The sequence below is a fragment of the Hemitrygon akajei genome, chromosome 19, assembly GCF_048418815.1.
Source record: "Hemitrygon akajei chromosome 19, sHemAka1.3, whole genome shotgun sequence".
In the NCBI taxonomy this organism is placed as follows: domain Eukaryota; kingdom Metazoa; phylum Chordata; class Chondrichthyes; order Myliobatiformes; family Dasyatidae; genus Hemitrygon; species Hemitrygon akajei.
Window position 1 is genome coordinate 71,947,879 of NC_133142.1, and position 15,011 is coordinate 71,962,889.

Consider the following 15,011-nt stretch of genomic DNA (forward strand, 5'->3'; position numbering starts at 1 on the left):
TCTCTAACTATATTGTTTACATGCCCATTTGATTTTAAAAATGCAATTTACCATGAATATAATGCTAAGTCTGGTACTCAGCTAAACTTTGCTTTGTACTCGATGCCGCAGCCAACGTAGTGAAAACCTGGGTGGGCAGCGTGTAATTTAAGAGAGATAGTGAACAGCTTTTCTCAATTACATACCAACATTCCACATTTATTGTGTATTGTGTAACTAACAATCCATAAACATGAGACAAGGCAAAAGACAAGACTCTACCCTAGTCGATTTGCATTCAGCAAAAAAAAGGAAACGGAAGGGTGAAGGAGGGCAGGAGACCGTGCCTTTGGGGGCTGCCGCCAACCAGAGTGGGTGTTGGCCGTCCATTAGATCACTCGCTTCGTGAAAGGGGCACTGGGGCAAGCGGACATGACGATTTGGGAATTTCTCCCGCACCACCCAGACAAAAACTTGCATTTAAATAATTTCTTTTTTAAAAAAAAGTGGGGGGGGGGGCTCTTCAACTAAAAGAAGCCACCGTGAAAACCGAAAAGATAACTTACATACCGGACAAAAGAACCGGGAGTGGATGAGCAGCACCCGGACTCCACCTTAGGTGGGGCGGGCTCCCGCCGGCGCCATTTTGTCCTGCAAATAAAGCCAGAGCCAACATCTCGCCTCGCAAATTAAGTTTTATTTTTCGACGCCATTCCGATACATTTTATAAATTAACCGAACATTTTCTCTTAAAATATATATACAGAAATCCGAAAAACGCCTGGCTATCTGCGCTCCACACTACCAAACCGATCAGTCTTTTATTTTATTTTTCATTGGAAAGTGATTGGTTTTATAATCCACACGTAAGTACGGACGGCATTCAACACTCCGTTAAAATAGCTGAGGAGAAAGGCAGCTTTTCTCGGTTTTTTTTGAGTACTGAAAATCCACTGGACGTGTCTTTAACCATGTCCTTCCCGCATAACTGCCTTTAGCCTTCTCGCTCCCGCCTGCCGTCCACCCGATTCCACCGATCAAATAAACCCCACCCCCGCAGGGGAAAAAAGGGGCGGATGGTGTCGCCTGGATTGGCATGTCGACCGACCAATGAACTTGAGGGAACTTCAAATCGCGACCTGTTTCATTTCGAACCCTCCAATCGGCGAGCGGAGGGGGTGGTACTCGCCCCCTCGCGGCGCCGCCCCTCTGCTTTCAGCCAGGCTGCGCGAGGAGAGGAGAGGGGAGGAGGCGGTGGTAACCGCCGCCCGCCTTCCCGGCCGGGCCCTGCGCTCCGGCTTAGGGAACCCCGTGGTCTTTTGTCAGGACGGGCGGCCCGCCATTTCCGAGCGAATGGAGGGGGAGGGGAGGAGAGGAGCGGAGGGCCGGGGTGGGGGTGGGGGAGGGGCTGCGGAAGTGGCCGCGGCTGCAGCTGCATCGCCTCCGAGGCTCAGACTGGGGCTGGTTTAGCAAGACGGAGTTGGCCCCAGCTGCAAATAGAGTGAATTGTCTCGTGATAACGAATGGTTACCTGAGGGCGAAAGTCCCCAAAATAACAACAAACTCTATCCCGCCTGGCTTCCCTTCGGACCAAGCTTTTTTTTTGTTTAAAGAGCCTACTTTGTCAATCGAGAGCGTTCTCAACCATCTGCAAATTCCGCCCCCACCTCTTCCTCAGCAATCCCCATCTTCTTTCTTTTCCCCACCCCCTGAAACGTCAGAGTGAAGCTGTAAAGGCTCGGTCGGTGTCCCCAGGAAAGCCCGAGGCTCTGCTTAAGGCCTGGTTGGATGACTCCTGAGCTTTTAACAAAAACACAAAAAAATAAACACACAAGGAAGGAAAGAGAGTGTGAGAGAGAGGAAAAAAAGAACATTAGAAGAGGGGAGAAGGCAGTCCCATTCAGAAACGATTATTGAGAGAGAAATCGGTGAGTTTTCCTGTTTATAATTAGGTCGCCTAGGAATTTGATGGTTTTTATTGGTGTGTTGATAGCGTTTACACGATGAACACGACTCACTTTTAAAGATTTACGAATAATTTTAATCCTATTTCAAACATCCTTTCTTTCCATTGCAGACTTTGATAATGAATCAGTTAGCATATGTGCATTTTGATAGATTTATTTCACTTCGTACAACTATCTTTAATATTTTCTTCATTAGAATGCAAAATCAAAGGGAGGGACAGAGGGGCTGGGCTCTAGGGTAGCTCTCAGCCAGGAGACATTATCGGATCTTGGGGTCTTGTACAGGTATTCCCCTCAAAAAGCATAATTTACATTCAACCTGCTCAATTATCAAAATGTTAAAATGCTTAATGCTGTTATCTAAATTGTCCAAATTTTACTAGAAGTGTTGTTTTGAATACATTGTATCATAAGACTTATTTTCAATCGGAAATTAATATAGAATACTTCAGATTTGACTTTATTTCAAATCCGATTGTGGCATCCAGTTTTCACCGGTAAGAAAAAAATAGAATCGCAGATATGATTTGTGTTGCTGTTTTTGGATGATTATAAAGAAATAGTTTGATCATCGGTGATGAAGGAAATAGCACTTTTTTGGAATCTTATAATAGAGTATTTCCTCTTCGAACCACATGGTCTAGAAAGGTGTTCCAGTTGATGATGACATGTTTGTTTTAGTTTTGCCTACCTTAGATGGATTTTTATTCGACTTTCCAATAAATGATTTTGGAATGAGGTGCAAAATTCAAAATGCGTTTTATGTTCCAAACGTAGATGCTTTTAGTTTCCTAGATGAAAAGATAACTTCATCATAAATGCAGACCTTGTTATGATATGTGTTAATTCTCGCCGTCAGTGCATTTCATCTTTGTCAGTGTCGTTTCTGAGACGCACGGGCTGAACCCAATATCTTATTTCTTCCCGGAACCCAAGGATTCCTTGAAAATCTTGGGTGCTGGGAGGGTGAGGGGCAATACTTTGGTTCCAAATCGTAACGATGGATGCACTTTGTTTAGCGTAATAAATTGTGTGCCGGTGATTCTATTCTCATTTCGATGTTTCTCAGAGGCCTAACAATAAATCGCTGTAAATGCAACATTCCCCTGCGTCACCAGGAAGCCAAATCTTGTGTCTTAAAAAAAATCTCCAGACCAGGGGAATGCTAATTGCTAACTTTGTATCTACGATATTCATTTCAACGTAGATCCCCTTCAATAGTAAGCAGCGTAGCAACTTATTTTTCTCGGGGTGTAAAATAATCGTGGATATCCATAATCTAAACTCTGACCTAGTTATTTATTAAATCTTCAGAGGTAACTTGCGCCGTGTGTGTGTGTGTGTGTGTGTGTGAGAGAGAGAGAGAGAGAGGAGTGTGTGTGTGTGTGTGTGGGGGGGGGGGGGTGTTGGGGGAAGGGTTGGTAGTCTGCTCTTACTGTGTGTTGGTTTTGTCTGAAGGTTTTTTAAAGGTTGGTCTTCGAGTGCTTATTTGAAAGTTATTTGGTTTTAATATTAAATTTCTTGGAAATTGCTTCAGTAGTAATTGAAGGTAAGGATGGCATTAACTGAAGATATTATACGTAGAACCGTACTTGTTATTTTCCTGAAATTATTGAGATCTGCGAAAGATATAGATTAATTGCATATATGATTTTTTTGCTGTATTAACTTCCAAAGCTACATCTGATTTACTGCTTTATTTAAAGTAATTTAATCCATATTAGTGGTCGAGAAAGCATAACATCGATTATTAGGACCCCGTGTTGTAATTGCAGAATTCAAAAAAGAGAGAAAACAGATTGGTATTGTGTTCTTTCATTAGAACTTGTTATTGTCTGGACAGAATTCAGCTATATGCTGGATGAAGCTTTCTATATTCGGCGCTGGCGGAAATTGAGTCTGAGGCTTTGAAGTTAGGGCAAGGCCCGATATGTCTGGGAGGCTGGATTGCATTTCAAGGGCCTGACACAAATGTTTAGCGCTGAACAGTCGATGCATCACCTGTACAGGTCTTCGTCTTTCTTGGATACAGATGGTAAAAGTGGATTTATTACGTTTATTTTGTTGTAGAGACTAGTGGTGATTTTCCCATGTAGTTTTAATAAAAAGGGGGAGGGGTAGGTGTAGAACCACCACGTACTGGATACTGAAATAGAAACATCTATAGTAACAGAATCGTACTTTGCCTGTTTCTCTTCAGCTTCAACTATCTTATTAATAAGTTTTGAGATTGATGTTTTGAAACTAGTGATGAATTTTCTAAGGGTGAGTGGAAGAATTCCTGTACAAGAATCAGAGTGGGGGAGGGGTCTAATTTTAGTCTAGCTCCATCAGTCCCCAGCACTTAGACAGATTTTAGGCTCAAAATTGGTATTATCAAAACGCTTTCGTGTGCTGATCGCAGAGTTTGTGTCAGGAGAAAGTTTAAAAAAGACATTATTCATATTTTGGTGCGTTAAAGGATCTGTGGGTTGCATGCTTGCAGCTTTTTTAATTCTAATTTAAGACGCTTGATGTGGGAGCAAGAGTATGCGATTTACCTGGAAAATTCCAATTTAATACGAGCAAAAGTATTTATTGTTCAGGAGTCCATATTTTCGTCACGTTCCATACCAGTCTTTGATCCAGGCAAATCTTTTTGTGTTTTAACGAATACGGATCTTACTCCAGTGATTGTATAGTTGGAGGATTTTAAGCTATTATGAGCTGTCCCAAAAAAAAAGAAAAAAAAGTTTAAAATCAAATGGGGTCAGAATGATTCCCTTATTCGTTTATACGTGTTTCAAATGCTAAGAGTTTGCAAATGACCATTCATTTGTTATTTATTACCTTCACCGGTGATCAGTAAATCCACAAGCGACCGAAGTTGGTGGTTTTGTGGCTACGGGACACTGCTAACAGTTAGTTTAAAAATTGTGTTGCAGTTGTGGGTGTGGGGGAGGGGAAAGAGCACCAGCGTAGAATTGCAACTTCATTGATACTGTAGTCAATGTTGTGATGCATTTCTTCGAATCACGAGCTGAAATTGATCCCGGGACTAAATATATATTTTGGGTATTTGCATGGTTTATGCATTATTTTATGGTGTTAGGAAATTGATTTTAATATGCCTCTTGTTTAATATCATTCTCAAGGATTCTGTTGACGTTCCCTTTGTGAGTGGTTAAGCTTACATCGAACGTGTGACCTATCAATAGATAGATAGATACTTTATAAGTACATGAAATAAATTTTAACATGTTTCATTGAAAAGTTACAACAATATGGCGTGGTGGAAGAAACTGCCTAATGCCTTCAGTGAAATTTGATCTTGCGTGAATTTCCTAGCATATTAATGAATAGGCAGATGGCCGTGGTGCGTTCGTGGCGAGTGAAGATTATGTTTAAATTTTGGTCACGCTTATAAATGGTCCATCTTTCCGACATCACATTTCCGAGAATAAACACATCTTTCGGATTTTATATTATCCCTGTTTCAGTATAGAACATTTAGACGAAGTAAAGCAACAGCCTTTTTTTGCTTTAGTAAGTGAACTAATGAATTGGATGTTAGGAAATTGTTTCATCCATTGCAGAGGATGCGAGTAGATGAACCAATGGATAAAGGCAAATCATTATTTCAGGCTGTAACGCCTATAATTTCATCGCTATAAAAGTAGAGATTATAATCGATCTGTAAAAATTATAAGCAACTACATTTAAACCTTTGTTAGGCAATAGTTACCGATCGGTGGCGGCCCACATCAACCTGGGGTTTGGTGTGCTGGATTACCCCAGATCAGGATACACGGATCTGCGTTGACGGGTTTTCTCTAATTTGCGTAAACCGTTTCTCGAACATTATTGTATGTACCATAGAATGCTATCTAGGGGAAAATCCATGAAGACCAATGGCTTAATCTGCGTGTTTGAGTAATGTAATGAATAATAAACCACATTAAAATTAATGTGCTTTAAACTCCAGTAGGCCTTTTTCGGAAGTAGCTAGTTGCTTGTGAACTGGTTTCCTGGCAGTTACAGCCTTCATTTCCATGTGCAAATTACACCAGAATTTTTTTTTAGTGTTTTTTGCAATAATAACCAATTTTTGAATGGTATTGATTTATTTTTGCAACAAAACAGCTTCCGAGGAAAATCTCGTGATTGCAGTACTATTGTGTTACCCCATTATCCATCCTACCAGCAGTGACTGACTGTATTTTGTTGGAAATTGAACGGGAGTTGATGTGTTTGCTAATGTGAAATGTTTTAATTTGCCTGGGAACGAATATTATGTGTAAATCCGAATAGTAGTGCTTCAGTTTGTTATTGGGAAGCCTTCTGTATCCAAATCTTGTATATGTAGAGCTAGGAAAATTAGGGGACGTAAAATCTGACGCTGTTTTCTGAGATTGTACTACATTGTTGTCCTCCACAGCTGCCACTTGATGTTTTGTACATGAAATGGTACTGGAATTTCAGAGAAAGGATAATTATCATAGTGGGCTTTTTGAATGCTAATTTAATGTCTAACGTCTGCGAAAAGAAAAATTGCTACAATTCCAAAGACTAAAGCACTTATTTTCAGAGGCATGACCAGCACTTACACTAAAGGAAGCTATGTTTAAGATAGCAATTTCCCTAATTTCAGTCCTCTTCTCCTCCATCCCCCATCCGATTTTTTTTTGCGAAGTTTTATGGTAAGGCTTACAAAACTGCAAATAATTCCAATTATAAAATAAAACATTAAGACAAGTAAATCAAGTAAGTCTACCCAGTAACTTTATTTCATAACTGTAGTGATGAGTAGATGATACAAATGAGAAATTATTGGTCGTTCTACACACAGCACCTTTAGAAATTAGTTTGCAATGGGTTGTTTCCTTTGAGAGCTTTGGATCATGGCGTGTTGACAGACCGCAGTTGATCTAACATTAGGTAATTGGTTCAAGTTGCGTTTCCCTTATCCTGTATAAGGATTTATGGTGAGATATGCAAATTAAGTTCTTTGGTCCCATTTTCTTCAGGCGTTTGGATTGATTCCAAGTCGAATTTCATCTTTAACAAGCGATTGGTTATTTGCTTTTGATTGGCTGATTGTATTTATAAGAATTGCAGAAAAGAAAACTTAAAAAAATAAAAAAGCCCTTGCTTGGAGAAATTTCCTAACTACGCTTGTTTTAAGAGTGATAAGTTCTGGTGATTAATATTCTAAGATCGTGTTTTATTAAACATGGTTTCGACGTATCCTCAACCGGAAATAATTGTTGGAATACTGCGAGGCTTACTCCACGTATTCAAATACGAACTGCAAACTTCTCCTTTTATGGAGAACGCTACAGCCAACCGTCTGTGTAGGTGATTGTTTCGTCCGATATTTAATGTGTTACAAAGCTTTAGACGAGCATTTTAAACTGTTCCACTGACATTCCCTCTTTTTAACTTTTGTGGTCAGTGCTGTTCTCGATGGCGGACAGTCCGCCTGCCACCTCGGACCATTCACCGGCATCGCTTCGCTCTTCCAGTATTTGACAATTTCCTTATCGGAAAGGCTGAGACACTTGGAAATGAAATATAGCTGATGTCGAGAGAGACTGGGGAAACGCCGGTCCATTTAGAGAGTTTACTGAATTAAATCACGATTTATTGAGAAACTGGCCCCAATAACGCTCTAGTATCTGATTCCGCAAAGGGTGTGTTAGGTGGGGGGAACTATACGCCTGAATGGGAAGCTCTGGGCAGCCGTGAATTAGGGACGCCATCTTTTACAGCGCAATGAGCACGTACACAATCCTTTTAAATTTTTTTTGGTGAGATCGGATTGCGTTTAAGAGAAAAATGAAAATAGATATTGAATTGGAAATGGCTGCCCTCACTTCGGATTTTCCTGTGTAATGTCACAATGCAACAGGGGAGAGGAATGCAGGGTGTGCTATTGCAGAAACAGCCGGTGCCTGGAGGTGGATTAATGTTCTCAAAAGAGATTGCATCATCCTCGCTCCCACTGGGCCTCTAAAACCTTTCCAGCTGTAAAGTAGCCAAAAATAAACCAATTATGAGAGAGCACAAACATAGGCGGCTGATTTTGCAGCGTATGTATAAAGGAGCGGGATAGTAGTGCCCTTATCCCCTTGGTTTAAAGCCCATCGCAGCTAACCGATCGCTTTAATTCATTTTTGGTTTTTCTAAAAATGTCCACACAAATCTCGAAAGAGTTAACGAAAAAACATAACACCGTAACATCTGTAATTAGTCCGGAGATGCATTCAAAAGTGTCCTTCGAAGATAAAGTGAATCGCTCTAGTTTGCTTTGGGCATGGAGGAACTTATTATGCTAACACATCAAAAGGAGTTCAATTGATAGGAAGTAAACGATTCATTAATTTTGTGCCAGATTATCTTTGCGTAGTGACGTTCCGCATGCGCACAAATAAAATGTAGCCATTCTTCTGCCCTTTCTCCGAGGGGCATCCCAGACGTAAATACAAAGTCACGTTTGGTTTGTTATCTATGATTCCCGTCGCAAACCACCAAGTTCCAGTCAAATGAGGAGATTCATTCAACCACGAATCCAGTTAAAGATCTCTTTAGCAAGAAAAAACAAAATTGTAGGAAATAGCAAATGTGGGGGAAGGGCGGTAAAAAAGCAAAAGTGATGTAAAGTTGGGGGGAAAACACATGCAAGATGAAACTTGCCGAGGTCAAATATCAATACAACCTAAAATGCAGTAAATCCAGAAAAATAAAGTCCTTGCTGTTCCTCAGTCATGGCTGATCCAATCGTAGTGTCAACTCCATTTTTATTTTCTCCATTTGCAGTTCAGACCTAATTGGTGATCTCTAGCTTATGCATGTTTGTGCATGTGCACAGGCTGCATTGACTTGTGCTGTCCATGTGAAGGTAGGTTTGATATTTTGCAGTTTTAGAAATTACTGAACTATGGAATGAAACAGAATCGTCATTGTACCTGTGCAAACATGAATCAAGTTTTGCAACATTGAAGTTGGGTTTTAAAAACACACAGGAAGACTTTTCAAAGCTAAAGGATGAATTGTTTTAAGAGAAAATGAATTCAGTGTGATATTAGGATGTGGCCATAGAATCAGATTTAATATCACAGATATATGTTTTGAAATTTGTTAGCTTTTATGGCAACAGTGTAATGCAATACATGATAAACATAGAGGAAAAATGGAGTTATATATAACAGTTAAGTTGAAATATGTAGTGCAAAAAAAAGTAGCAAGGTGGTGTTCGTGGATTCAATGTCTGTTTAGGAATGGTATGGCAGTGATGTTCCTGAATTGCTGACAGTGTGCCCTCAGGCTTTCATACCTCTTTCCCGACAGTAACATGGCATGTCCTGGGTGGTGGGGGTTCCTTCATGATGGGTGTTGCCTTCCTAAGGCACCACTCCTTGAAGATGTCTTGGATATTGTGGAGACTGGTACCCATGATGAAGCTGACTAATTTTACAAGTTTCTGCAACTTACTTTGATCTTACCAGACGGTGATGCATCCAGTCAGAAATCTCTCCACAGTACAAACCAAATCTCAAATTCCTAATGAAATATGGTCACTATTTTGCCACCTTTATAGCTGCATCAATGTTGCATGTCTCCTGATGAAGGGTTTCGGTCCGAAATGTCGTCACTACCTCCTCCCATAGATGCTGTCTGGCCTGCTGAGTTCTGCCAGCATTTTGTGTTTTTATTTATTTCCAGCATCTGCAGATTCACTCGTGTTGCATCCAGGTTAGTTCCTCAGAGATGTTGACAACCAGGAACTTGAAATTGCTCACTCTTTCCACTTCTGATCCCTTGTCTTATCCTTCCTAAAATTCACAGTGAGCTCTTTGGTCTTGCTGACGTTGAGTGCAAGGTTGTTCCTGTGACACCGCTCAACTAACTGGTATATCTTGCTCCTGTACTGCCTTTCGTCCCCATCTGAAATTCTGCCAACAGTGGTTGTATCATCAGCAATTTTATAGGTGGCATTTGAGCTATGCCTAGCCACACAGTCATGGGTGTAGAGAGAGTAGAGTAGTAGGCTAAGCACACATCCCTGTGGAGTGCCAGGATTTGATGATGCAGGGAAGGAAAAGGAACATAGAATATATTTGAAATGTTCTCAGTTTATCTTTAAAAGGGAGAATGGTCATTTTTTAAAATGGGTTGTCAAAAAAATTTAGAGGGTAAAGGTGTACGAAGTTGTTCGTGAAGGTCTGCTTGTTTTCATCATTTCCTTTCTGTGAGCAAGGAATGGATTTTAGAAAAGGGTCTCCCAGAAGTGGGTGCACAAGCTGTTATACACAGATTTTATTGAGCCTGAAAGTAAATCTGATTGATTTATTAAAGCTAGACATTTGGATGAGATTAAGTAGCATCCTCAAGGACCTACCTTTTAATCTCAGTACATTGCAACTGGCTACAGGAGACAGATTTTTCATCAATAGTGGCTGTCTTGCACAGTTTATAAGCAAACTCAAGTTTTAGTTTGTCATCTTAATGAAAGGACTTGCCTTTTAGAAGAATGTTTCCCACTTAGAATTTAACAAACTTCATATGTTAACATTGTGGCTGTTGCTGTATGTGGGAGTCAGTTTATCGGGCAGACTATACAAATCTCTTCTGATAAATGGAGCAAAGCAATGACAGGCTTTTCTGACAGTGATACCGTACAGACATTATCAATGATATCACTAGTGATTCATTTTGCGTCTTGCTGCAAACACTCAGTTCCAGAATTCATCACAGACTTGGTTCAAACAGCTGAATTTGAGGAGTGAGATGAGTGGTAAATTGAAATCTTTGGGGCATTAGGTGTAAAGTGATCCATTGGTTGCAGTCATATCTTGCCGACTGATTGATCGTGGTTGTTGAAGGTCAGTTATCCTAGTGACTGGACACATCTGTGAGAGTTACCCAGGGTGCTATTTTTTTAAGGCTAAACCACGTTAGGATGCTGCTTCAAGGACTTTATTTCTATCATGAGGTTTGAAGTTCAGATGCTTGTCAACAATGGCAAGATGTTCATTTCTGTTCCTAACTCAGCGTTTTCTTTCCTGCTTGCATCAAAACCTAGTTGATATTCGGGGTTGGGCTGTGAAATAACAACTAGCATTTACAGCACAAAAATGCCTGGCAATATCTATTTGCATCAAGAGAGAATCACTTACTCTTTACATCAGATATTAATGTCGTCATTGAGAATGCTACCATTAACCTCAGTGAAACTGAGCTGGGCAGCCAACAGATGCATTGGCCACAAGTAATGCATTAGAAGCTGGGTATCCAACAAATGACAGCCAAAACTTAAACATCATCTACAAATTACAATTCAGGAATGTGATGGAATATTTTGCACTTGTCTAGATGAATTCAGTACCAACAAATGCATGAAACTTGACATTCTTCAGGGCAAAGTCGCCCATTTGATTATAACCTTTAGCAACATGGTTGCAGTGTCTGCAAAGTACTTTGCAGTTATTTATCTGAGCTACTCCGACAGCAGTCTCTAAGCTTTATTTAGTGATATAGTATGGAGTCAGCCCTTCTGGCCCTTCGAGTACTGGCAACCCCTGAGAAACCCAATAACCCTAACCTACTCAGGGGACAATTTACAATGACTATTTAACCTACTGGGAATGTGTATGGATTGTGGGAGGAAACCGGAGGAGCTGGAGAAAACCAACACATTCCAAAGGGAGGATGCACAGAGACTCCTTATAGAACAATGCTGGAATTGAACTCTGGGATATACCGAGCTGTAATAGCATCATGCTAACTGTTACGTTACTATGGTGCACTCTTGTTACCATCACGAACTAACAGGCACCTGGAAACATGATCTAAAGGTTCTCCTACATTCACATTGACTTGGAAATAATTGCCATTGCCTCACATAGCTGCAGTCAATCCTGGAATTTCATTCATAACAGCACTAGGTGTACTAATGTCTGTCATTCAAGAAAGTGGTTCATTGCTTCTCATAATTAATAAATGTTGCCCTTGGCAATGATGCTTGGATCCTGTTAATTGACAAACAAGTTCAATATCATAGATATCTAGTTATGCAGAATGAGAGACGACTTTTGTGAACAGGAAAACTGAAGAAATTGTACAATGTAAATATTATGCTGTAGTTTTTCAGTGATTGTTAACTGAGTGGAATTCTTCATCCAGCAAATAATTCACCCATAGTGTGAATATTTTCAGATAGAGTTCGAATTTGGGCAATAATACTGTTCAAAATTTTACAGACACAAATCATTAACCAAGTTTACTATTAGTCAATTTTTTAATAAAACAAGATTGTGAAAGGGAGCTATAGGATTTTCAACAAATGCTGTCGTAGAGAAAGTTTTCCTCCTCTCTCTAGGAGTTCTATGAGACTCTTTTCCACTGCTCCTGTGGTTTCCATGGCTCTTGCCCCCCTCCCTCCCATACCTGGTTTGATCTATCGATCATCCTTCACCTCCCACCCCTTTTGGTCCACCATTTACCCTGTCTCATCCATCGCTCTCTGTCTCGCTCTCTGTCTCTGTCTCTCTTCCCCCCCCCTTATACTGGCTATATCCTGATGCAGGGTTTCAATCTGAAACGTTAATCATTACTTTCCACTGCAGACACTGCTTGACCTGCCGAGTTCCTCCAGCTAATTGTTGCTCCTGGTTCCAGCATCTGCTGACTCTTCTCTCTTGTAGACTATTGTTTATCCCTCTAGTATAGGTCCTTGGAGACAGTTGTCAATTTGATTGTGTTTCTTTAGCTGAAGGACATATCACCGAAGGATGCCTTTACTTAATATAGTTCTGTACTGAGTTATAGAGGCTATACATATATTTTTTGCAGTATGTTAAACCACAGTAAAGTTAATTCCATATTGAAAGAGTCATAGAGTCATTACAGCTTTAAACCGACCCTTTGAGCTGGCCACGAAGCCAGTCTAAACTAATCCCATTTGCATGCACTAGATCCATATCCTATTGCTTACCTGTTTGTGTCTGTCTAAATGCTTCTTCACAATTGTATCTGCTTCTTGGCAGTTCTCTTGGCATCATGTTCCAAGCACCTACTACCCTTTCCATATTTAAAAAAAATTTGTTATAAATCTCCTTCACACTCTTCCCCTCTCACTTTAAATATATGCTGTCTAGTCAGTGTCATTTCCTCACTGGGGGAAAAGACTTAAGATTTGCCTTATGTATAACTTTCATAAATTTTATGTGCTTCTATCTGGTTTACTTTTGGCCCCCTATGCTCCAGCAGTAAAATGAGTGAATCTTTATCAAGATATACTCCCCAATCAAAATACATCTTTTCTGCACCCTCCGTATCATTCCTGTAATCCAACAACTAGAATTGCACATGGTCCTACAAAATATATATTTAAAAAATTGTGTGTGTGTACAATCAGACCTCCCAGCACTGATCCTTGTGGAACACCACTACTCACAGCCCCTCTGTCACTATTCTCTCTTCTATGAGCAAGCCAGTTTGGAATCTGATTGTGCCAAAATCCAGGCAATTTGGCTGAATCTCCTCTGCAAGTTCTTCCTGTGGTGTAATCTGAACTGTAGACAATATTCCAGAAGTGGCCTAACCAATATTTTGTACAGTTGTATCGTGATTTCCCAGTTCTTACATAATGAATTTTCTGCAAGGGAGCATTCTATTGAGTTTGAATTTCCTTGTCATACTTGCTATTATTTGTTGTTTCTTTCCACAGCCAAGGAGTTGCAGGGCAACTTGTTTTCATTTGTTAAAAATAACAGGTAACCCACAATGAAAAGTGAGGAAAAACTGAAGATTGACAGTAATGAGACTATTTACTGCAACAAGTGATTCATTATTCTAATTTCTGAGTTTCTCTTTATTCAACATTTACATTTTCTGCTCTATGTTCTAGTTAATTGTTGATTTTTAGTTAGTTTTTATTCTGATCCTATTATTATTGATTCAGTTATAATCACATTATATTGTAGAGGAAAAGGAACAAGTACAATGCAAATATTGCCCAGAGTCTAACTTAGAGCTATGTTGATGAAAAGATGATGCAGACTTGATTGTGCTTACCTTATAATATTTGAAATGAGTAAAGATTCATGTTTATTGTGGACATTGGATCAGTAAAGTGACTTTCTTGTCTCAGAAAAGGCTGAAGATTAGTAAATGTGAAAGGGCTTTGGCCTTAATCAGAACAATATTAGGTAAAATGTTCAGGAACAAATCATATTATTGAATTGAATGTTTAACATTTGTGTCCATTCTCCGTGGTTAATGCAGTGCAAAGTACATATTTAGGTAAATATATTGAAATGACTGATAGAGCTATAAAACTTTTCAGTGTTTCTATTTCTAGTGCATGTTAATTGCCATTTTGAGGACCCATCCCAGTAGTATGTACTGCCATGTTTGGAGATTGTGACCAACTACCAGGAGCACTTAGCTTAATGTCACTAGGATTTACTTTGCTAAATTGTCATTAGACTGGCTACTGGATTTCTGCTGCAATTATAACTTCTTTTTTAAAAAAAAAAGGGTATATAACTGGGAGGGAATGTTTTGGATTTCATTTTTATTTTGCTACTGGATAGAAACATGTGAAACAAAAATCCTTAGAGTTGAGCATGTACAGATTGTGCACTCTATATAGTCAAGGGGAAATCTTAAAATTTTATCTTATTTTTCTTTAATTGACAGACAGACATACTTTATTGATCCCGAGGGAAATTGGGTTTTGTTATAGCCTCACCAACCAAGAATAGTATAGAAATATAGCAATATAAAACCATAAATAATTAAATAATAATAAGTTGGCTAATGATAATAATTGGCTAAATTGTTTAATTTGTTTTGAAGTCTACTGGGGTGTCAACATTGAAGAGATGGTAAATGCAACTGTCAGTGGTGTCATCAGCAAACCTCTTGTTGGCCGAATCAAAGATGTGACAGATCAGCTTATAAGAGGAAGATTGAAAATCTAGCTGAGTGGTGTCAAAAAAACTACCCCTTCCTCAATGTCAGCAAGACCAAGTAGCTGATTACTAATCTGTCCTGAGTCCAACACACAAGTCCCATTAT

At 39.6% G+C, this 15,011-nt stretch overlaps 1 protein-coding gene across 7 annotated transcripts in view; it reads left to right on the plus strand.

Annotated features, from left to right (window-relative positions):
- The first annotated feature begins 1,412 nt into the window (after positions 1-1,412).
- setd5 (SET domain containing 5) overlaps positions 1,413-15,011 on the plus strand; it is a 211,297-nt gene continuing 197,698 nt past the window's right edge. For 2 of the 7 annotated variants that reach the window (XM_073072843.1, XM_073072846.1), the window contains exon 1: positions 1,415-1,907. The gene's annotated coding sequence lies outside the window, so the exon portion shown is untranslated. Of the gene's footprint in view, positions 1,908-3,390; positions 3,496-3,963; positions 3,982-15,011 lie in introns of those variants that run through there. The other 5 variants (XM_073072849.1, XM_073072850.1, XM_073072845.1 and 2 more) reach the window with 5 other exon arrangements.